Source organism: Gigantopelta aegis, chromosome 4 (assembly GCF_016097555.1).
Source record: "Gigantopelta aegis isolate Gae_Host chromosome 4, Gae_host_genome, whole genome shotgun sequence".
Classification (NCBI taxonomy): Eukaryota; Metazoa; Mollusca; class Gastropoda; order Neomphalida; family Peltospiridae; genus Gigantopelta; species Gigantopelta aegis.
In genome coordinates, this window is record NC_054702.1 from 108,795,045 (window position 1) to 108,819,817 (window position 24,773).

A 24,773-nucleotide genomic window follows, 5' to 3' on the forward strand; every position below is an offset into this window, starting at 1 on the left:
GGCTTGTTATAGCCTAAAATAGGAACCTCCATGTGAACAAAGGTTGTTGGCCTACTCTCCCCTTTTTGCCGCCACTGGCGATTGTACTTTAGTAAGTTGGGCAGTGTGTCTAAATGTTGTCTTTCTCAATGATAGACATGATATTTTAATAATTATGTAACCCCTATTGGACTACATCTCGTATGGATTGGTATCCTTATTGGGATTCCAGAGGGGGTTTAACATTAATATTACCCACAATTTTACTTTACTTTTATATGACTGGACACTAAAATATAATCCACCTTTTCCCTTTCTACTTATATTAACACCTTTTAATTTATTACTATGACATGTTTATATATTTTTTATTTTATTATAATTATTATTATTTTTATTATTATTATTTTTTTTTTTTTTTTTTTTTTGTTGTTGTTGTTGTTATAGACTTATTTCAATTATATTATTGTGTTGTGGGTTTTTTTAAATTATTATTTTAACTGTTGGGTTTTCTGGGGTGTTTTTGGGTGGGGTTTTTTTAAACTAGCTTACCAATATGATGGAGTACACAAACTATCTATATATATATTCCATGTTTATTTTATTATTGTCCTTTAATTATCGTCATTATTTTTATATATATATATATATATATATATATATATATATCTTCAATTTCTCACATTTTCATTATGGTGGAGGTGGTGGTTGGGAGGGCCTAGGGAAATGAATTACAAATGGGGCGGACCTTCCCTTCTACTCTCCTCCGACATACATACCAGATTAACCAGACATACGTTATTGTCAATATTCTACTTTTTACATAATCATTTGTAGAAACCTGTTTTAACCCTTTGTTTAAACCCTTTTAACTTCTTTGTAAATAAAGTTTATTTAACCATCAATTAAGTATTTTTAGCTAATCATCTGTATAAACATTATTAACTTTTAAAACTTTTTTTATCTTTTTTTTTAAAAATACTTCCCCCACCCCTCTCGTTCCGAGTAGTTTCTGGCTCTAGTCAGAAATCATGCTCGAAATGAGCGTGCTTGAACATTAAATTGATATGTTTGACATATAATAGCCAACGATTAATTAATTAATGTGCTCTAGTGGTGTCGTTAAACAAAAGTACAGTTTGTTGGAGGACTGACCCCTCAATAGATATATATGAGGGTTTTAAATCTGGTGTTTGGAAAAGTGCACAAAAAAGGTCTCTTCCAATTTATGTTGTTTTCAGCTACAGTGGTGGTTTGGTTGAGCCTTGAGGCTTGTAGATAGTGGCTTCACACTGTAGTACTGGTCACATCTTGGTGCAAGTTTTAACAGCCATTATACATACGTCTATCTCACTGACTATGAACAACTACCCTTTAACTCACTGTCTTGGACAAACAGCCCAAATAGTTCAGGTATGTGAGTGGCCAGGACATTGTATTTCATATTAATTAGAGATAAGCAGAAAAATTAAGCTAAAATTAATTAGGTTTCTTCTTATATTAAACTCTGTCTTACCATACCTTATCTTGGTAGAGCAAATGGGCTCTTGTACAAATTCGTACACTGGGGTTAAAGTAATGAGTAACTTCTTGTAACTGTAACATGAAATCCAGATGTAATGAATTATTAAACTATAACTTTCTTTCTACTTGTACATTAATAGGACATTAATAACAAAAACAAGTCAAAAGAGATGATATTTTTAGTAGAAGATAAAAAGGTTTGAAAGTTTATTAGTTTTTTATTTTAATCTGGGCTGATTTGTCAGTAATATATTTTCTTTAATAGTCAAACCATAGCAGACAATGCTGCAGTTGATAATGCCTATTAGTAAAAAAGCAGCTGATAATGCTACTTTAATAGTTAAAACTGCAGTTGATAAATTAAATGCTACTTTATTAGTCAAATTACACTTGATAATGCTTCTTTAATAGTCTAATTAAAGTTGATCTTATTACTTTATTGGTCAAATTAAGGTTTGTAATGCTGCTTTAATTGTCAAACTGCAGTTATGTTCTTTTAATAGTTAAATAACAATTAATCATGATTCTTTTAGCATCAGTAATTTTTCTCTACAATTTTAGAATTTTACCCCATATCTGTTAACAAGTGGTGACTGACAATCAGGTGATTATTTTCCTCTCTTGATTGCACTTTGTATGAAGACTAACAGCTGGCTGTTTCGACAGGAATGTTTCTGAAAAAACCTACAAAACTTATCAAGAGTAATTGAATGATTGCGAAGTGTTTGTGTTTAACACGTGAGAGGCTTCATGTCAGCTCTAGATACAAAACACTGAGTTCTCTAAGTACCCACCCACTGCTCAAAATTTAAAGTGTTTTTTTTTTTTTTTGGGGGGGGGGGGGTTCCTAGTTCATCTGTCTGTGAAGAAATTGTTTAAAACAGTTTGATTATAGAAAGCTGATTTGTAATTTGGTACAGATTTGAGACCATTTTCTGATCTATATTTTCTCAGCACACTGACACCAGTGATTGGGAACAGAAAGCCATGAACTTTGTTGCTTGCTTTTCTTCTTGGTAGTTGCAATAAAGAATCATTTAAAACTGTCTTGTAATTTTCACATTTTAAAAATAATTTTCACTCTTAATCATAAATTTGTATGCCATCAAGAAACAGTTGAAGAGTTGTTTTGCTTCTGTTATTTTGTATAGTTTTTGAGAACATTCAGAAATATAGTTAAAGGATCCATCACTAATTTAATCATCAGTGCCTGTGGTTTGGATACAGCTCAATTTCCCATGACTGAAATATAAACTGCCATGGTATGTACTGTTCTATGGCAGTAGTCTAAGTGATAGCAGTGGGTTTCTTCTCTCTTTCTGTGGGCGAACTGTCAAGAAATAACATCAAAAGAATATGAGAAAAAAGTTACTTGTTGCTTGAAGGTATGGGATCTAGATGAACTTGAAAGTCACACTGATTTTATTGTAAAATGTAGATAAGCATGGATTTGTTTGTCATCGCAAGTCAGCAGATCTCTGACAATGCAATATATATGTTGTACATTTTTGTATACATACTGGAAACAATACACACACATGCTGGATCTGTGATAAGCCAGAGATGTAATTTAACAAAGACATCACTGTTTGGGTGATCAGTTTCACAATTCTTGTGCCATATTTATAGCAGTGTGATGACAGGGTATCAAGATTTCTGTATTGCCATGGAAATAAAATACATTTTGCAATAGAAACCTGGCTATGTTTTTTTGTAAATGGTCTCATAAATATTAACGTTTCATGTCTGATCATGGGTAAAATCTTTAAAAGTGAATATCAAAACACAGTTTTCCCCTTTGATGTGAGCCGTAGAGAGGATTGTTTGACTCTCTCAGTCGTGTGATGACACCAACAAGGTGGTGGTGTTTTGGTATTGTTTCAATGAAAATATAGAGTCAGTAGGTGGGATGTTTTGATACACGATTTCCAATCTAATTAAAATTAGCTCCACTATTACATGTGGATCTAACACCAGCCAGTTGGAGCTCATGTCCACCAATCAAAACCTTACTTGCAGAATCTTGCCAGTGATTTAAAAATAATTTGAAAACATTCCAAATTATCCTGAGGGTATACGACATGTTTCGTGTGAATTACGAATGCCTTAAAACATGTTTTATTTTATAAAATAAATAATTTTTAATGTAAAACTGAAGACTGATTTAGTTGGGGGTTTTTTTATAAATAAAAAAATAATTTTTTAATGTAAAATTGAAGACTGATAACCCACCCCGTACGTATTGGTATGGTTCGATGTACTGCAGCCACTAAAATAGACTCGCCCGATATTTTTAGAATTTGTATGCTCCCAAATAACATTATAAAAGGTGAAGTGTGATTGGTCAATATTTAAATTATTATTTACAGACGAAAGGTTACCTGGACAATGGGGTCTACACAGTGTTGTTAGTTTTAAATCACTGGCAAGATTCTGCAAGTAAAGTTTTGATTGGTGGACATGAGCTCCAACTGGCTGGTGTTAGATCCACATGTAATAGTGGAGCTAATTTTAATTAGATTGGATGATTTCTAGCCCAAATAAGACCAGATAAAAGACATTTTCCAAACAAATTATTGCTAATAATGTATTAACATTTCTTGTAACAGATTCCGTTGAGGAAATTCATGCCATAGTCTCTCAGTACAAGAGTCCAGTGCTTTACCAACTGAGCTAATAAAGAAATTTCCACTAGCTACTGCCAGTATGAGTATATTAAACCAACACTACTACATACTCCCCCCCCCCCCCCCCCCCCCCCCCCCCCCCCCCCCCCCCCCTTAATTGAAGCTACATCCTGGAGCTGTGAGCCATGGGCAGTTGAACTGTTATGGATTCTGACTGGAATATAATTGTAATTATTACCCCAGCGGTCACTCATAATGGGGGAAATATTTACCATATTTTCTCCGTGAGAAATATTCTGCACTGGTCTAACAAACAATACTATTGGACAATTTGACGTTTACAAACCAATGATGTCGGTACTAAATATGACATCATCACGATTTGGCAAACACACAAAATGACGTCATGTTTTTTTAAAGAGTTTGCGTTTATGGCTCTCTGTTTTGGGGTTCAATTTATAACAAAATGTCATTTTAATGCAATTCATTATATATTTTGTAGGAGAATAAAAAATAACTTTTGTTTTTTAAAATTATCTATGAACGTGATTAAATTACAAAGCTATAGCAATTGTCAGAACAGTGTGTAAAGTGGTTTACATTGTTTCTATACAGGTTGGCCTTCGTGCATGTGTGTCAAAAATAAAGGCTTTTAGAGAAAAATAGCTTTGGTAATAAATAGAATAACAAACTCGGTACCAGTTATTATCAAATTTATGTCCCTCATGAAATAATTTTCAATTGTCACTCGCTATAGCTTGTGACAACTGAAAATTATTTCATGAGGGACATAAATTTGATAATAACTGGTAACTCATTTATTGTCCTCTATTTAAGAACACACCAGTTCCAATGTCTACTCCAAATGTAACAGAGGGGATTCGAACCATAGTTTCTCAGTACAAGAGTCAAGCACTCTTCCCATTAGCTACTGCCAGTAGGACTTGAAATCAGCACTATTAAATATAGAATTGACATAATCTTATTTTTCATTATTCTGACGCAACCTGACTGCCATAAGAGATAATAGTTGTTGTTTTTCTAAATGCCTTTATGAGTTGTTTTTATATTATAGCCTGTGAGATATTCTATATTTATATGATATTCCTATTTTGTCTTAATCTAAAAACTGTAGATAAAACTGTTAAAACATTGTGCCTTCTAGTTATTTTGACAGAGTGTCAAGTGTGCAGTAAGTTGGTAATGTAGTCAGTTGAAGGCTATTTCAGATATGTTGGGTTCGGTATGATAAGAAGGAAGGATAGGTGAAGTACTAATATCTTTTAGATACACAACCACTAGAGCATCATAATATTAACTGACCTGTTAGTGAGACCAACTATTCTCAAATGTGCCACCCACCACTGCATAAATTAGCAATATTAATTTCACTATTTATTTAGTAGTAGTGATTGTTTTTAAAAATTCTCTGTTAATGCTGTCCAAATGTCGTGAAAATTTAAACATTGGTACAAGTGTAACTTGGACCAAACAATGTTTTGGTCACTATTGCATAAATTTAATATACTGTGTGATAAATGATAAAAATGTATGATTAAAATTAAGGATTTTGATTTAAGTTTAAAAACACTGTTTTATACTAAGTTGTAGCTTTTTCTTTGTATGTTTGTTATTATTTACTGGATTTTCTACTCTGTGCATTATATAATCAGTGCCAAGTGAAGTTTTTAACTATATTTTAATCTAATACCTTTTCTGTCAGAACATATGAATGATGATTTTTGGTAATTGTTAAAAAAAATATTTCTTAAAAACTTTTGTTAAACTGTAAAAGAATTAAACAAAGAAATATATATATATATATTATCACCAAATCTGTTAATAAACATGTATTTTGACATCCACCAGGTTTCATAAGATAGTGTATACATTTAGATGTGTTAATATGGTTTGTGATTCCTCATCTGTACTATGCCCACCACTACTATATACATGTCTAGACACTATGAACAGATAACAGGACCATTCAGCTTTTACAGCTAATGTCTGCAGTGTAGCTCTCGTTTATCTGACCTGTGTGGCGTGATCAACCTACCATTGTTTATCTCATTGTCTAAAGACAGATCCAAGGGTTGGGACTAGAGGACATGTCCGCCCCCTAAATATATTCAAGTGTCTCTTTTTTCATGGCTTTTTACAAACATTTTCATTGGATTACTCTTTTTATGAGTTGGTATGAGTTTTCCCTTTGTACTTGCCCCCCTTTCCCCCTCTCCCCCCCCCCCCCCCCCCCCCCCCCCCCCCAAAAAAAAAAAGATGCAAACAAACAAAGCTGGATTCACCTCTGAAGTTAGTAAATAATTATAATATCAGTAAAATCTTGTCTGGTTAATAAAATTCACTCTGTTCACAAATATGGTATAGGGTCTATGTATTTTAATGGAAATAGAAGAAATGGCTCTTAATGACGTCTTGTAATATTTTTTTAATATTTGACAATGACTATTTGGTGTTCAACATTGGGTCATTGTAATAAACCTGCCTAATCTACAATGTTAAGAGAAGCAAACAGTTATTATGAGAATTTTATATAGTGTAATTAATTGTAATTTTATAAAGGGAATGACCTTGACAGTGATACATCAAGGGGCTGTATAAACACCTGAGATGAGACTATCTTATCTGCCTGCTTTCTAATTAGATTCATGTAAACATTGCTATCAGTCGGATATTAATAATATCAACACGCTAATATCTCTCTGGAAGTAGTACCGCACACCCATTTTTCTTCACACTCGAGATGGTATATCGCATACTTAGTTTGTATCGCATGTTTGTTGGCTTGATAACGGTCTGGCTGCAAAAATATTTCTAATAGCTACAATATATTTACTTGGTATGAATGGTGGGACAGCATGTAGCCAATTCCTTAGGTACCCTTCATAACATTTCTATATATAGAGGATGTCCGCTGAAAATATCTTCGCATTCACAGGTATCCAGGTAATAAGAACAGGTATCCAGGTAATAAGAACAAGTATTCACGTAATAAGAACAGCTAGCACATATTTCTAAATCATAAAACAATTCCATGAGTTGGCCCAAGCATTAATTTTCCCATGTGTTGTCTACACATTCATCAGTTAATTATTAAGTTTACAAGTTTTAACATGGATATTGTTATGGTACCATGCAACATTTGTTTAGGTTCTGATACATTTGTATGGCTGAATGCACTTAGTACTTTACAGCATAAAAAGATTCAGCTTAATTTATATTCAAAGTATCCAATATGTGCCACTCACCACTGTGTAAATATGTTAAACATGGAAGAAGAAAAAAGCATTTTAATACATTTAGGATTAATTGCCTGCAGCTTTTTGGGGGTATTTATTTTGTTACATTGAAGACATAGATTTGCAGGATATTCATGTTGTAAATGGGATAGTCTCAGTTTATCTGGTTTTCATATATTTATTGAATTTTTTATATATATACACCACTTACTCATGCATTTACAATTTATGAATAAATGCATGTATTATATGAAGATCATTAAAAAAATTGTCATGACACCAACCCCTGCAATTGCCTGGTTGTTTACTAACTGATGAGTAAACGTAGACTGTATGACACACACACACTGACTAATGCCCGTCCTATCTCGATGGATCTATCTGCTGATTGACGGATGTCTATTTTATATAGTATCTATTGTTCAACGCAGTCCACTTGATGATAACAACTCTATCTCCTTCCACACCCACTAACTGTGTCACCAGTGTATCAAAAACACCATACAGTAACTAAAACATAAATATCAATATAAATGTCACTAATAGCATCTAAAATAACACTAGTGTATGAAAAACACCAAATAGCAACTAAAATATGTACATAAATGTTGATCAATGTATTTCAAAGTGTATATAGTAACTAAAATATGTACATAAATGGTGATCAGTGTATTTCAAAGTGTATATAATAACTAAAATATGTACATAAATGGTGATCAGTGTATTTCAAAGTGTATATAATAACTAAAATATGTACATAAATGTTGATCAATGTATTTCAAAGTGTATATAATAACTAAAATATGTACATAAATGGTGATCAGTGTATTTCAAAGTGTATATAATAACTAAAATTTTAAAAACATGTATACTAAAACCCCTCTAAACTGGACACCCATGGTACCAAGTAAAAAGTCTGGTATTGAGGGTTATTTTGTTTAAAGAGGTTCTGTTCTGTACTGGTATTTAAAAAAAGAACCATGAAAGGTTTTCAGGGAATTCCAGTTTAAATAGGGTCCAATATTGAGGGGTTTAACTGTATATAAATTAAACAAAATCAAATTATACGCATCTATAATTATTAATTGTTTAAATCTTGGTTCAGTTATCATGGTTATAAACAAAAAACATGAATTACTTTCATTCAATCTCTAATTATACAAAGTTAACACAAGTATTAATTGATATATTTACAATCATTTATTTGTTTTTTATATTATTTTGTTTACACTAAAAAGATATTGTAATTTTTGTCAAAATTTTATTTTCAAGATAAATCAATTGTTAGATGGAGAACTTTGTAATAATTACAGCTGTTATTACTAGAGATTAACACCATGGGAACAGGAAATAGTTGGTGCCCTAGTTGTGACCTAAGAATGGCCCAAGTTTCCTGTAGCAGTTTTAATTGGTTACATTATCTATTCTTGAACATGATTTGATATAAACCAGTCACAATTATTCCCATTTTGTGCTGATAGATACGGGATGTTAAATCGAGTCAGTGGTGGCCCCTCTATAAATGCTATTTCTTGTTAACTTACTTTTCTCAAAACGTAGAGGTAGTGTAATTACGGTGGCAATAAATGGTGGATTTTTATATATCGCTGAAGTAACACTTTATTATTATAAAATCCTCTTGAATATGGAATAGAGGATATAGAGATTTTGTGATTTAGAGAATATTTAATTGAGGAAATGCATGGTTATATATAGGATTACAATCATAAAGGACTTAGATTTGTGGTACACAACATATGGAAATCAAATGCATAGTTGAAAAAAAAATTGATTGATGAAATATTTAATTGAGGAAATACAGGACTGAAAAGTTAATGGATTTACGTGGATTGTGGTTTTAAGACAGGGTTTTAGATTGCATCAAGTCGAGGTGATAAACATTGTTCCCCTAATACATATACCCAAATAATTAGATTAAAATAACTTGAAATACATTTCTGAATTTTGACAGCTCTCCAGCAACTGTTAATGACAGTACTGAACTAAAACGTTCAGAAAAGACAAAAGTCCCCATTGTGCCTGAATGAGTGAGATCTAAAGCCCTGTAAGAATTTAATTGTATTTACTGAACAATTCAAAATGAGCTCCATTGGGATTGGCCAACCCAGGCAGAAGCCTATAGTAAGGCTTCATCCTTGATGGACTGTAGGATTTTTTCTATTCACGATTTCTAACATGATATTTTGCATTTTACTTAAGAATTGACCGCAATTATTTTTTGGTTCATGCAAGTATGAACTGACAAAACGATGCGCACACTGTATGACTGAGGGTCATACAAACATGCACATTGTTTTTTCGGTTCATACTTGCATGAACCAAAATATAATTGCAGTCAAATGTTATAATTAAATTTATATGCATACATGTACTTTAAAAATTCATAAGTGAATTTATTTTGCTTAGTTTTAAATACGCCTGTGGTATTGTTTGTGTAGTATTGTTTGTGTTTTAAATACGCCTGTGGTATTGTTTGTGTAAACTTCAGTGATACTTCTGTCGCATAAGAATGCAAACGTTCATTCACTATTATTTGAATAAGGTGATTTTTTAAATGACGTCATTTGGTAACTGATGTAATTTTGATAAGCGACGCCATTTCCTTTAGTGGGGCGGGATGTAGGCCAGTGGTACAGCGTTCGCTCGGTGCGTGGTTGGTGTGGGATCGATCCCTGCCGGTAGGCCCATTGGGCTATTTCTCATTCCAGCCAGTGCACCACGACTGGTATATCAAAGGCTGTGGTATGTACTACCCTGTCTGTGGAATGGTGCATATAAAAGATCCTTTGCTGCTAATCAGAAAGAGTAGCCCATGAAGTGGCGACAGCGGGTTTCTTCTCTCAATATCTGTGTGGTCCTCAGCCATATGTCTGATGCCATATAACCGTAAATAAAATGTGTTGAGTGCGTCGTTAAATAAAAAAATTATTTCATTCTTTCCATTTCCTCTAGCTGCTCTGTGCATTTTTACGGATCATTTAGTTATATTGGAAGGAATTATCCTATTCGTGTTTAGTTTATATTTTATGAAATTGAATGAAGGGAACGTGTCTAACATTTATGCTATCGGGGAAACCGTTTAATGTTCGTCAACAGCTGTTACAGGCCTGAAATTTCTTACATTTCTTTTACCACCGACCAAGTCTCATGTCATGATTAGCAAAGATGTGGGGGGGTTTTGTAATCAGTGCATATACATGTCTACTCTGCTATAGCATTTTCCATTTATCATATACATTTTTTTTTTATTGCTTTTGTATCTTTCGTGTGTGTTTTCTTCAAAATATCTAAATATGGTTTCCTGAATAATCCAGCTTGTGGCACAAAAGTAGTGCGAGTCAGTTGGAGGGGTAGTAGGCGTGGCTTAAATTTTTTCGGTTCATTGAGATAAGAACGAAAAAAAGTAAGCACCCCTGGACCATCCAGATTGCCGTAAAGTGTATAGATGCAAAGAAAATTTAATTATTTAAGAATTAATGGTAAAAGTAAATTATCCTTTTTACCCAAATTTCATCCTCAAGTATTTGGAACAGAGCTATCCCATGAAAGAAAGCTATGTAGGAAATTTCTATCCTACATGGAATATCATGCGCTTGCATTTAACATGACATCATTGGTAATACGTGACATATTAATGTGAGATGGTAACGTGAGATAATTAGAGACAGTTTTAAATTAATATTTTGTTATTATAACCTTCATTATAAAAGCTATCTTGTTAATTTGTAGTGTTAAATTTTATTTAATACATGAAACAAATACGGAAAATATGATAGTCTAGTTTATTTATGATAAAATGGTCAAATAAAAGTTACTTGTTCAGCCATCTTTGTCTGTTCATGTAAAATAATGAAAAAGACCATCATATACAGTCACGTGGGATAGAAAAAGTACACCCTCGGTGGTGAAAATTTCGACCATGGGACTCGGCAAACTCGCCCCAGTTCAAAATTTCCACTACCTCGGGTTTTTATCTCACATGACCACATATGATGGAGTCTTATAATCCACACCCCATCTCCATTAAATATGCTATTATCTATTTTGAAATGTAAACTTTTATATTATACTAATTATTGTTCATGATTATATTCTTTTGACCTTATTTATGTAATCCATTATTCTTATTTTAATAACATGCCTTTGTAATACAATTAAAATTTGTTTAAATAGTAGATTTGTTCCTTCAAACATTGCAAAAGAGAAAGAGATTGAAACGAGAGGAAGAGAGAAGGGGAGAGAGAGACATGATTTTGGTTATCTAAATCGCAATGGTTTTCTTTTCTTAATTATGTAAGCTTCCTGCATAAGCTATTATTTAACAATTTTAATTACTCCAATAGGTTAAGATGATGCTTTAATTGTCTAAAAACTAATTGACAAGCAATTTGAGATTTGTGGTATATGTATAGCTTGATAGAGAGGCACTTCAGGTGAACCGGAAATCTGAAACCAAAACCTGAAGTATGACCTCACAGAACTGTTGACACCTAACATTATGTAACTGAGGCTCTGATTGCTTAGACAATACCAAAGTATGAAAATTGCACCAATAGTAATCACTGTTTCATCTTTGTTGCTGGTAACATGCTGTAATCAAGTAGCAGGTTTATCATTTTATTTGTTTTTGCTGGCTGTACCTGAAGCTAGGCTAACATGCTTGCATGCAATCTGCTGTGCTGGTTAGAACAACACCTGTGGTTTGTTGTGGTACTCTTACACCATGTTAACTGTTTGTTACGTAATGTTGAGTGACACTGGGTAACACAATGACTGGTCCCATACTGGGCTGCATGCTGTTTGTTATGAAAACCAGTCTATTACTTACCAAAGTATGTGTTAGGTCACAGCTTAAGTGCATGTGCAAAGTGATTGAAAATGTGACATGTTTGTGGCAATACATTGTGCCCTGTGTTTAAAAGGAAATCATGATTAATTTCAGAACAAATGATGCTAAATATTTTTACATATGATTTGTCACTCCAGCCTAAATACCTTGCAGGTGGGGGGAGTAAAACAAAAAAGAATACCGTGGCACCCAGTAAAATGTCTGGTTTTTAGAGATATCCAGTTTGGAGAGGTTTTGTTCTGTACTGATTTTTTTTTTTTTAAAGACCATAAAAGATATCTGTATTTGAGGGAATTCCAGTTTAAAAAGGGTCAGGTTAAAAGGGGTCTCATTGTATAGGGTTTCTACAGCAAGGCCCAAAAAACATTGCCCTTTAAACTAAAAAAGATACTTTTTCATATTTCCTTGGTCCTATATTTCCTATAAGTATGGCCATACTTTCCTAACAGTTTGTTTAAATAACATGCTTAGGTGTCTTAAACATTCTTTTGGGAAATGACAATGTAACAATGCAATAGTTTAAGGCTGAAGGTAAATTGAGAGATTTTATTCACGCATAATTCGACTTATATTTCTGAAGTTAATAAAAATTTTAAATATTTCTTTTTTTTTATAGAACATTTACTATCGTCAATGTAAATAATAGCCAGCTTGTGGTAAAAATAACCTTTTGACAAAACGTACAATTATTTATTGCTTAATCAAGTGCATATTTGATGGCTGTCTATTCCTTTTACCCAGCCTAAATATTTTTAAAATCATACTTTAAATCTAATTATTAATTATTTGACAATGTTTCTTTCATTATCATTTTAGTGCTTAGTGCTCATGCTTGGTAAAAATAAATTGTAGATCAACAATTGGCCTCTGTAGGGTAATGGTTAAGCAATTTGGCCGTAATGCTGGTAGTTACTGGATTCAACCCATCTCAGTACCAGCTTTTAATAACATGGAGAAGTATGAGCTACATTCTTATCAACTGTCAGAGTAAAAAAAAAAAAATATATATGTTCATTCAAATCCATATCTAGATCAACTGGGAGGTGGATGCAATGCATACTCTGGTCAATCGAGCTTCAGAGTTTGGCTACAATGCCTTCCTACCACCACACACACACACACACCTGCACACGCGCACACACACACACACACACACACACACACACACACATCTGACGCCTATGCTAAGGTATGTGTCTAGAATAAACTTCTTGAACTTAATTTGAGATTAGCAAGAAAATCAAGTTAAAGTAGACTGGAATGCACTGTAGATGAACAGTGGTTGTATGGGCCTGCACTGGTCTGTCATTTACCTATACGAGGCCAGTGCTGTCGCTCCCAGAACACTCTAACGAGGAAATAATTGAGTGTTTCCACTCCCTTGCTGTATATAAAATCATTTTACTATCACCTTCAAAGGCAACACCAGCAGAGAGTTATCTCACCTAATTTGATTTACAAGTCGACTTAATCTTTATTAGGCATGCAGTATATCCATGTGAGAGTCCTACGGCTTATTGTGCCCCATGCAACCTCACTTGCCATCTGGTTACTGCCAGCCCAGTTCGGTGCGGTGGCAAGCACTGCTGGGTCCATTTGGCACGATCACCTGGCTAAATTGTCCTATCACTGGCACTTCATAGTCAATTAGTGAGCAGGGATCTTTTTACCTGTCTGTCTTCCCATGGCTAAATGCATGTACAAAGATCAGATAGGTTTATGGCTTGATACTGTTGCTGTACAGACACATCTGGCGCTGGTTAGGTGGCTGGTGGGAAAATATTAACAATGAAGCTTCTTTTTCAAGTAGCTCGCACCTAGAGATTAAATCTGGCTAAAGAATGTACTTGCTTATCAGATTCTCATCATTCTCCCTTCTCTTTAACTCTCTCAACTCTTCCTCCCATTTCATGCAGTTTAATCAATCACAGCTGATCTTCTGAATACAGATATTGTAGACACTATAAATGCATACATGAAAATAACACAAATTTGAGAAAAATTAATACTTGTGTGGGTATCATTACTACTATTAGCAAAGTGACTTCCAAGAGTTAAAGACTTACAAAGAACCTGTCAACTTTGTTTTTAGACAAATATATAGGCTCTGCTATGATTTAAACTAATCAAAGTGTTTGAAAAGTACAAAAATAAACAGCAGTCATAAAATATATACATGTAATACATACATTATAACCAATATCACATTATTATTGATAACCAAACGTAATATTTTAAATTAATATAATATAGAATAATTAAAGTTATGTAAAATATTCATAAAATCATTATTCCAATGCCACATAATGTAAAGCAATGTCAAATAATTTATTGATGTGTGAGAGTAATAAAACTAAGTAATGCTATAACCCAGAAAAAAAGAACTTTTTTCTTATTTAATGGCAGACGTAATGTCATAACAGAGTTTATGAATTTAATGCCAAATATTCATGAGCAATGCAGTTTCTTTGATTTGTACATCACACAATTTTAGATATTGGTGTCCAAATTTCTGTAATAAGTGTTTAGATTTTTCTTTTTTAAAAGCAAAAACTATAATTGTCTTTTTTGTTTTTATTTTTGCATTAAGAAAACAAAAAATTTGAAATGACGTACTTTGTCTTTCAATGTTTAACCATTACTCTTTCTGTACACTGCTTACATCGCTTAAGATCTTAGTACAAAGAATTTCTACAATTCGCAAACACAGGATATTTTCTTTTATGACCAATTTTCCCAAAATTTCTTTTATGTTTTGCAAGAAGTTGATGGAAAAAGCTTTGGCAACATCTTAATTGACATCTGTTTATTGGCTGTAAAGAACTCGACATACAACATCAGAGAAAATGGACGTCACTGAAAATAAATGTAAAAACCTGTTATCGCATGTCACATGTTGGAAAAGAGAGTGATAACATCAGCATATATAATCATCATCAGCCGAGTTTAATGAATGTTGACTCAATCTTAGCTCAGGAGTACACAAAGACCGTTTTTGTTCCAGTGGTGGCAGCCATGCATTTGATAGGGGAAATATTTCACTTAAACGTTTGCCTCTTAGCAGTTGGGAAACAGTGTGGCATTCTCAGCAGGCCAGTCTGTTGAGTTATCTTGTTCAAGTCAGTTGTTGAAAGAATTTTATTCTTAATGACATCGTTGCTTTCATCACAAAGCTCTAAGTAGAATGTCAGTTTGTGTTTGGATGAGCTCATCTCAGATCCCACTGTTTAGGATCTTAACATACAAACTGTCTAACCAGAAAAGGTGATAATTGCTGGTTGATGATGACTTTTAAATATTTTTTAATTTTCTATTTGGTAATTATTGTTATTGCTTCATGGTTGCATAAAATGTTCACAAGTTGACAATTTGTTATAGAACAAAGTTTTTCAAAATCTAAATATTATTAGTTTGAAGATGTCAGCAGGACATTATATTATTATGGGACAATATTTGTGTATTTTCTTCCCCCTTTTTCTTATTATTTTTTATGTTTATTTTTTTCTTCTCTATATGGAATAGGTTCTGCAGATGTTTCAGTGAATGGGTGGGTTTTGGAATCTGTTGACCATTTATAATTTATATACATGTCAAAAGATACAGGCACGGAAAGAAAGACAAATACTATAGCGGAGTAATAAGAGGAGTAGAATGTAGCTTCCCCACCATACGTTCAATAGACTGTAACAGACATAGCAATACAACATTTCAGGCTGTTCATTATTAACCTTTCTTTTGGACTTATATTTCAGACTGTTTATGTCATTAACCTCTGTCTTGGACTTATGGTTACAGTTGTTTCTTATTAACCTTTGTCTTGGACTTATGGTTCAGGTTATGTCTTATTAACCTCTGTCTTGGACTTATGGTTCAGGCTGTTCATTATTAACTTTTCTTTTGAACTTATATTTCAGACTGTTTATGTCATTAACCTCTGTCTTGGACTTATGGTTCAGGTTGTTTCTTATTAACCTTTCTTTTAGACTTTTGCTTCAGGCTGTTTATGTTATTAACCTCTGTATTGGACTTGAGTGCTTGCTTGCGTCACAGGATCGAACTATCTCGGTGGATCCATTCCACTGATTGGGTATTTTTCTCGTTTCAACCAGTCCACCACAACCGGTCAAAAGCTGTGGGTATGTGCTTTTTTGAGTGAAAAAGTAAAAGATCCATTAGGAAAAATGTAGCAGGTTTCCTCTGATGACTACGAGTCAGAATTACCAACTGTTTGACATCCAGTAGGTGATGATACATTAATCAATATGCTCTAGTGGTGTTGTTAAACAAAACAAGCTTTAAATTTTAATTCAAAATAAAAATTAAAACAAACAAACACAACAGAAAAAAACCCAAAAACAATAAAAACTTTAAATAATTTATAGCATACATATATAAACATTTCAATAATGTTCCAATAACAAATAATTAAAAGAAGTTTAAAATTATGATGTAGGTAATATGTATTCATAATGATCATTTCTGACAAAAATATATGTTTGAAAAACATGTTTAAAAAAAATGTATCTGGAATTCTTCTTTTTTCTTTCATGAATCACCACTTACCGTTGTCAGACATGATTCTGGTGATATTAAGATGAAGATTTGCAGTCTTTTTTTAGACTTAACAAATCTCTCTGGAAAGGTTTATATTTTGTTTCTGCTGATAAGCCACTCTCCATCATTCAACACCAGCACCAGTATTTACACAGAAGGTAAACTTCCCACATACTCACAAACTGTATCACGCTTAGTAACTGTAATTTAATTTTCTTGTACTGACAACCATACCAATCTTGACATTTTTGCCTTTTTTTTAACCCTCTCTTACCGATTTCATCAGGTATGAATACAATGGTTTCTTTATGAGCACAAGTAGGCTTTATTTGCGTGGTGCAATCTTTATGGTTGTAAACAGTTTGTTGTTTATTCTGATAATGCCAGCTCAAATTTATGATTACGAAGAGATTGCATGGTAGTTAATACAGCTGTCAAAATGCATTGGTTACCGAATTTAGAATTGTGGAATTGTATCACACTTGATAGCAACATTATAGTACTTGGTAGATGAATTGTATTTCTTTTTAATCCAATATTTTGTGTGTGTTATAGTCATGGACAGTATATATTTATGAAGGTGTACAGATGGATTATATTATAATTGTAAATTGTTATAACTGATTATTCAATGATGTTATAGTCATGGACAGTATATATTTATGAAGGTGTACAGATGGATTATATTATAATTGTAAATTGTTATAACTGATTATTCAATGATGTTATAGTCATGGACAGTATATATTTATGAAGGTGTACAGATGGATTATATTATAATTGTAAATTGTTATAACTGATTATTCAATGATGTTATAGTCATGGACAGTATATATTTATGAAGGTGTACAGATGGATTATATTATAATTGTAAATTGTTATAACTGATTATTCAATGATGTTATAGTTATGGACAGTATATATTTATGAAGGTGTACAGATGGATTATATTATAATTGTAAATTGTTATATCTGATTATTCAATGATGTTAAAGCAGTATAAATGAAATTAATATAGACAATATATGTTTGTTTTATCTTTTAGTAAAATCCCAGTATATGTAAAACAAAATATCAGTTACAAATATTAAATGTTTTACTTTTACAAAATAATATAACTATTGTTAATTAATTAGTTCATTTTGAAATAAGTTCATTTTGGGAAACAGATCAAAATTTGATTTTTATATCAAAAGTTTGTTTTATTTAACAACGCTACTAGAGCACATTGATTTTTTATCTTATCATCGGCTATTGGACGTCAAACATATGGTCATTCTGACACTGTTTTTTAGAGGAAACCTGCTGTCGCCACATAGGCTACTCTTTTACAACAGGCAGCAAGGGATCTTTTATTTGCACTTCCCACAGGCAGGATAGCATAAACCATGGCCTTTGTTGAACCAGTTATGGATCACTGGTCGGTGCAAGTGGTTTATACCTACCCATTGAGCCTTGCGGAGCACTCACTCAGGGTTTGGAGTCGGTATCTGGATTAAAAATCCCATGCCTTGACTGGGATCCAAACCCAGTACCTACCACCCTGTAGATCAATGGCCTAACCACAACGCCACCGAGGCCGGTCTGTTGGGAGTTAACCCTTTTGGTGTAATCAATTTGTGTGTTGATTCTGGATTGTGAAATAAGAACATAATGTTGGTATTCTTGAATGAAATGTAACCCTTACCCTACCCTAAACTTAATGTTCATAATATAAATATTTAAAAAGTAAATTTTGTTTAAGGACACCACTAGAGCACATTGATTTATTAATCATCAGCTATTGGATGTCAAACATTTGGCAATTCTGACAATTCTTAGAGTGGAAAACAGCTACATTTTTCATTAGTAGCAAGGGATATTTTATATGTACCATCCCACAGACAGGATAGCATATACCATGATCTTTAATATACCAGTCGTGGTGCACTGGCTGGAACAAGAAATAGCCCAATGGGCCCACCAACAGGGATCGATGTTAGACCAACAGCACATGAGCCGAGAGTACAACATCCCTCCAAATAAGTACATTGTTCTGGTCTTCAGGAGATAAACCCATTACACACTTGTCTAAAAAAAAAATTTAAATGGAATTTTATCCTGTTTTAATATTGGTGATATTTGATACTTTACTACACATGTACTCAACCTTGCAAACTATTGTCATAAGCAAATGTGGAAACATACTGATCTGATCTTCATGCCATATTGAATTATCTCCTCCTGATCATTAATTTGCCTCATGCATTTCAGTGTTTGAAGTTGAAAATGTGTGATATCTTATGGCAAAGGTGTTGGCCAGATTTTTACAACTGTATAAAAACATTGGGTGAACAGTAAGCCATTGATTAAACAGCTTACCCAAACAGTGAGGCAGGGGAGTCTTTTCATCTGCCATAGCTAAAGAAAGCTGCCCCGGGGAGAATGCTCACAGAAAGTCTTTGATTCTGGAATCTGTTAACTTGTTGAAATTAGATTCCAACATTTTCTCCTGCTCCTTCACTGGAGGGAGATAAGTAAAACTGGTTTCCATGTTGTGTCAGGTAGATATCTCATGTATCAGATACCAGTGATATACTCATACATGTGCATGCAGCTACTGCACCGGCAACTGGGCTTTAATTAACACAGATCAAAAGGCTAAGGGGAATTATTTTGGGTTGTGAAAACAGCAGAAATTGATTGAGAAAGTCCAACTACTGGGGATGAGATAGGCCAATCTGACATGTAGGTGGAAAGATTGGCAGATAGGTAATAACAAGGAATAAACAAACATGAAATACGGGATATTTTCAAACTTGTATGGTGAAATAAGATAACCTCATTCCATGACTATACCTGTGAGAATTTCTCTCATATAACTGGATGAGGTTTTTTTTCTTCTTTTTTTTGTAGACTAAACACTTTTGAGGCATTTTCGGGGCACTGTTTTAAATTAAAGAATTAGTTTTTTATTGAAATAAAAATAAATGTGATTAATTTGCTTGCTTTAATAAATAAATGACAAAATATATAATACTGATATTTTATTAATTAATAATAAATGTTTTGAGTGTTTTACAAAGGCAATTTTAGAATTAATTATTGAAAAAGACTTGTTGAATCTCAGGGCAGCATGGCGCTGATTAAGACAAGATGGCGCTAGACTATTGCATGGTGCTGCACCATGTTAAAACAATCTAGGAAAAACACTATTGTGGGTATATAAAAAAGTTACCCCACCCATCCCTCCCACTCCCCACCCATGTGATCCATTCTCGAACAGCCCTAAAATTGTTTATTGGTTTACATTTTTTACTAAGGAACCATAATGACATGTATAAAAAGTATATAAACACATAATCCCTAAATAAATTTGAAAATGACAAAAGCCTGTTTCTACTACTTATGGTCCTGTGGGATGGTGCATATAAAAGATCCCTTGCTGCTAATGGAAAAATGTAGCAGGTTTCCTCTGTTGAATTACCAAATGTTTGACATACAATAGCCGATAATTAATTAATAAATGTGCTCTAGTGGTCTTAAACAAAGTTTAACTTTTGTAGTACTAATAATAACAGTTGATGGTAAATCCTCTTTCTTACATGGTAAATCCTCTTTCTTACATGGTAAATCCTCTTTCTTACATGGTAAATCCTCTTTCTTACCTATAACTGGTTCTTCTAAGAGCCTCATGTAATCAGTGCTGAACGTGATATGATATCCCGGTCTAACCCCATGCTGTGATAATCAATTGATTACCTGTGTGTGTGAAATCTTTAGTCAATACGGAATTACTAGATATGTCAGTCCCTGGCAAGATGAAGGGTCTGAGTATCTTGCAGAATGGTGGAAATACAGATATGTGGGACTCCCTGCCACATCAACTCCATTATCTAACAGGTTAGCCTGGCAGCTCTCTCTCTCAACCTATTAAATAAACATATGTAGTTTGGCCTCCTCTGTCTTGGTTTGAAATAAATCCTTGCACTTATATGTTTATTGCATACCTGTACTTAGAAAATGTATTTTTTTTAAATTGTTAATACCGATACTGCTAGGATAACCAGATGGGTAACGACAGACTGTTGGTGTGTAGTGAATCACCAGATATGAATATCAGCCTTGTTACAGACAAATGTTCTGCATCTTTGATAAAAAAATAAATATATATAGGGTGTTTTTTAAACAGTTCAATGGCTGTTACTATCTTAAAGAAAGTGCATTAAATTTTTATTTATTACCCTTCATCAAGATTATAAAGAATTAACACATAGGATTTTTTTCTTTTCTTTATTTTTGGTATTTCTTCTCTCTTTTTTTTTTTTTTTGGCAGAGTTCTGCCATATCAGTATTAAACTAAAGTTTAAGTAATGATACTGAGAAATAGAATTAGTACTAATAACACACAGATCAAGATTAACATTTTAAAGAAGCATGTTACACTATGCGGAATTATTGTACTCTTTTATTCATATTTCGAGTTCTGTAGATATTTTTGCTTCAAGAATTATGAACTACAATAAAGTGAATCTGGTGTCATCAGATTACTTTTTTTATAAAAAGCAGTGGGGGTTTTATGTGCATTTTTCAAATACATGACAGCACATACAACAGCCTTTAATATATCCTTCAGGTAACATGGGTTTGAAGATGAAAAGGTCCCAGCGTATGCACATGTAGGGTAGTACCCCCCCCCCAAAAAACAACCCCTGCCCCCCCAAAAAAAACACACAACAACCAGTTACATATTTGTTTGCACAGTTATGTTATTCTTGCTATATTCTTTTGACTTTTGTTTTGTTATTAAAAATGTTTAAAAAAAAATGTATTTGCTGTTTATGCTTTGGTTAGATTGTATTGTATGGAGTTTTGTTTGCGGCTCAGTTTTAGGGATAAGAAATATAGTAATATGTACTGCTTATAGTAGATGTCTATACAATATTGTATTATTATCACACTGCTCTCCAAATAAATGCATCAGGTCTGTTATTGCTACATATATTGCTGTATGTATATTACCAATTTTAAGAGAAAAGATTATATTATTTGTAACATTTTCTGTAATAATTTGACAGTGAAAATTAAATTAAAGTGAAAGAAGTCTGGGGGTGTTAGCTTCCTTCTAATATATTTGTTCTAAGTTTGTTTTTTTGGGTTTTTTTGGCCATTTATTTTCTTCCAACTTAAATGCTATTATTATATCTTAGATCAGTTTTATACCTGCTTAAGTTAACATGCTGACGTGTATTATTTCACTTAGAAAGAATAGGCCTTGTGATTTTGGAGTTATTTCCCTTTACTTGGCAGGATTTGACAAATTTTTGTGGCTGCTGTTTGATAACAAGCAGTACACATTTGTTGGTTTATAGAAATTTTGTTGTCTGTTATACATTTTAAAAGTAATTGAACTATACATTTTTTAAATTATTATTTTAAATCTTTTTCCTTAATGCTGTCTCCGCCCCTTGAACTATGTGATCACTTACTTTACCTTTGAAAAGTACACCAGTACCTGTATCGCTAATATGTAGTGTACAGTAATAACTGCATGGTTAATAGCTTTAACCATATAACACTGATTTGTTTTAATTTTGAAGTAAAATAATAATAATGATTAATCATATGCAGTATATCTCTTTTGAAATTAAATAACCAACATAAATGTGCTCTTTATGCAAAAGTTGAATCTTAACATTTTTATTCAAAAGTATTTTACTATTTATAGTGTTTGTACTACAAATAATATCTGAACAATCACAAAGCTAAGTAAAGGTGTTCATAAGTGTGAAAAAAAGTGTTTTATTAATTTTTTGTGTGTTGATATTTTATTATATAGATTGTTAAAATTAATTTTATTTTTTTATTAATTTGTTTTTGCTTGTTTTTTGTGGGGTTTTAAATTTTTTCTTTGCATGTTCACACTTTGTTAAATGAGACAAAATGCCAGTGAAATTTGTGGATGTGTAAGTTTGTAAAAGATTATCATGGTGAGGAATGAAACCAAGAAGCAATGGAACGACAGCCTGTGTACCCCGGCGTCTAACCGCTGACCTCTGACCTGGCACTCCAGGTGTGATCACAGTCAGGTAGACCAGATATGCTGGTGGTAAACACTGACTTCCTGTCAACATGTCACACAAGATGATCTCACTGCAAACCAAAACTCGTTTGCACTTCTTGATGCTAATTTCTAGAGAGAATTTGTCAATACTTTTTATCTCCTTTTAATCTTCGCTCTATTGACTCTTGGTAATGAGTGATGTAATTTGTGGTATGACATCTATCAGCAGAGGTATAACATAATACATGTACTAGTGAACTCATAAGAAAGTGGTATGGAAATTGTTTATTACACTCTTTAAATTATACAAAAATAGTGACAATTTGTACATTAATTTTTAATTGATTATAGATGCTATCCTAGTCACACGTCCCGGCTATCTAGGCTCTCTGTCCAGGCCAGGTGTTAGTTGTTAGTGAGAAAGCTGTCAGTGTAGTGGCCTAACATCTCCCCAATCAGCCATTACAACTCACTTAGGGTTGGAGCAGGTACTGTGATGTCTACCAATCTCCTTCTTCTTCTCCTCCTCCTCCTTCTCCTCCAGCTTCTTCTCCTCCTCCTCCAGCTTCTCCTCCAGCTTCTCCTCCTGCTCCTTCTTATTTTCCTTCTTCTCCTCCTCTCTTTCTCCTCCTTCTCCTCCTCCTTTTCCACCCCTCCTCCTCCTTCTCCTCATCTTCCTTTTCCTCCTTGTTCTTCTTCATCTCATTCTTCTCCTCCTTCTCCTCCTCCTTCTTCTCCTTTTTCTCCTCCTTGTTCTTCTCTTCTTCTCTTTCCTCCTCCTCCTTCTTCTTCTCCTCCCTCTTCTTTTCATTTGTTGATTAAGTAAACCTTGAGGCCAGTAGTGGCTTTGAACAATACCATCCTCTCCAGCTCATCTCTGGTTTCTTCTTCTTGAATGTTACCACCATCGTCCATGTAGCGTCTTGAAGCAAGAGAAGAAGGATGCGCAGAAGAAGAAGGAACAGAAGAAGGAGGAGAAAAAGAAAGAGGAGAAGGAGAAGGAGGAGGAAAAGTAGGAGGAGAAAAAGAAAGAGGCGGAGAAGAAGGATGAGGAGAAGAAGAAGAAGGAACAGAAGAAGGAGGAGAAAAAGAAAGAGGAGGGGGAGATGAAGGAGGAGGAGGGGAGAAGAAGAAAGAGACAAAGGAGGAGAAGGAGGAGGAGGAGAAGAACAAGAAGGGAGGAGAAGAAGAAGAAGAAAAAGGAGGAAAACAAGAAGGAGGTACAGGAGAAGGAGGAGGAGGAGAAGAAAAAGGAGGTTGAGAAGAAGGAGAAGGAGGAAAAGAAGGAGGAGGAGCAGGAGAAGGAGGAGGAGGAGAAGAAGAAGGAGCAGGAGAAGAAGAAGGAGGAGGAGAAGAAGAAGTAAGTTCATCAGTCTTGGATGACATGTTCTGATGACTGTTCCACATCCCCACAAGGGTACATAGAAGAGAGTGCCAGCCAGAATCTCTTGTGCATGTGCTGATTCAGAATATTACTACTAGCTCTTTCTGGGAGAGCAATTGATAGTCATCTGTCTGGGAGCTCAATATACAGACATTTGATGCGAGGCTTCATTTCTTCATATCACCCAATTATTACCTTGACAGCTTGTCCTTCTGAAATACTCCATTTTGCCAGTTTATCGACATTCTCATTTCTTTGAATACCACAGTTAGCAGGAATCCATTGTAGCACAACCTGGCTTCCACTGCTGACATGGTCTTATCAGTCATAAAGCTGATGGGTCAACTGCTACGTCACTAAGGCCAATCATTATTTGTATTCTTCAAAGTCTGCACTAAGATAAGTTTTCAGCATTAATGATAAAATTGTAATAACATTCTGTAGGACTTGACAGATAAGTGTATTTTGTTTCTTTTGTTTAACAACACCACTAGCGCACATTGATTTGTTAATCATCAGCTATTGGATGTCAAAC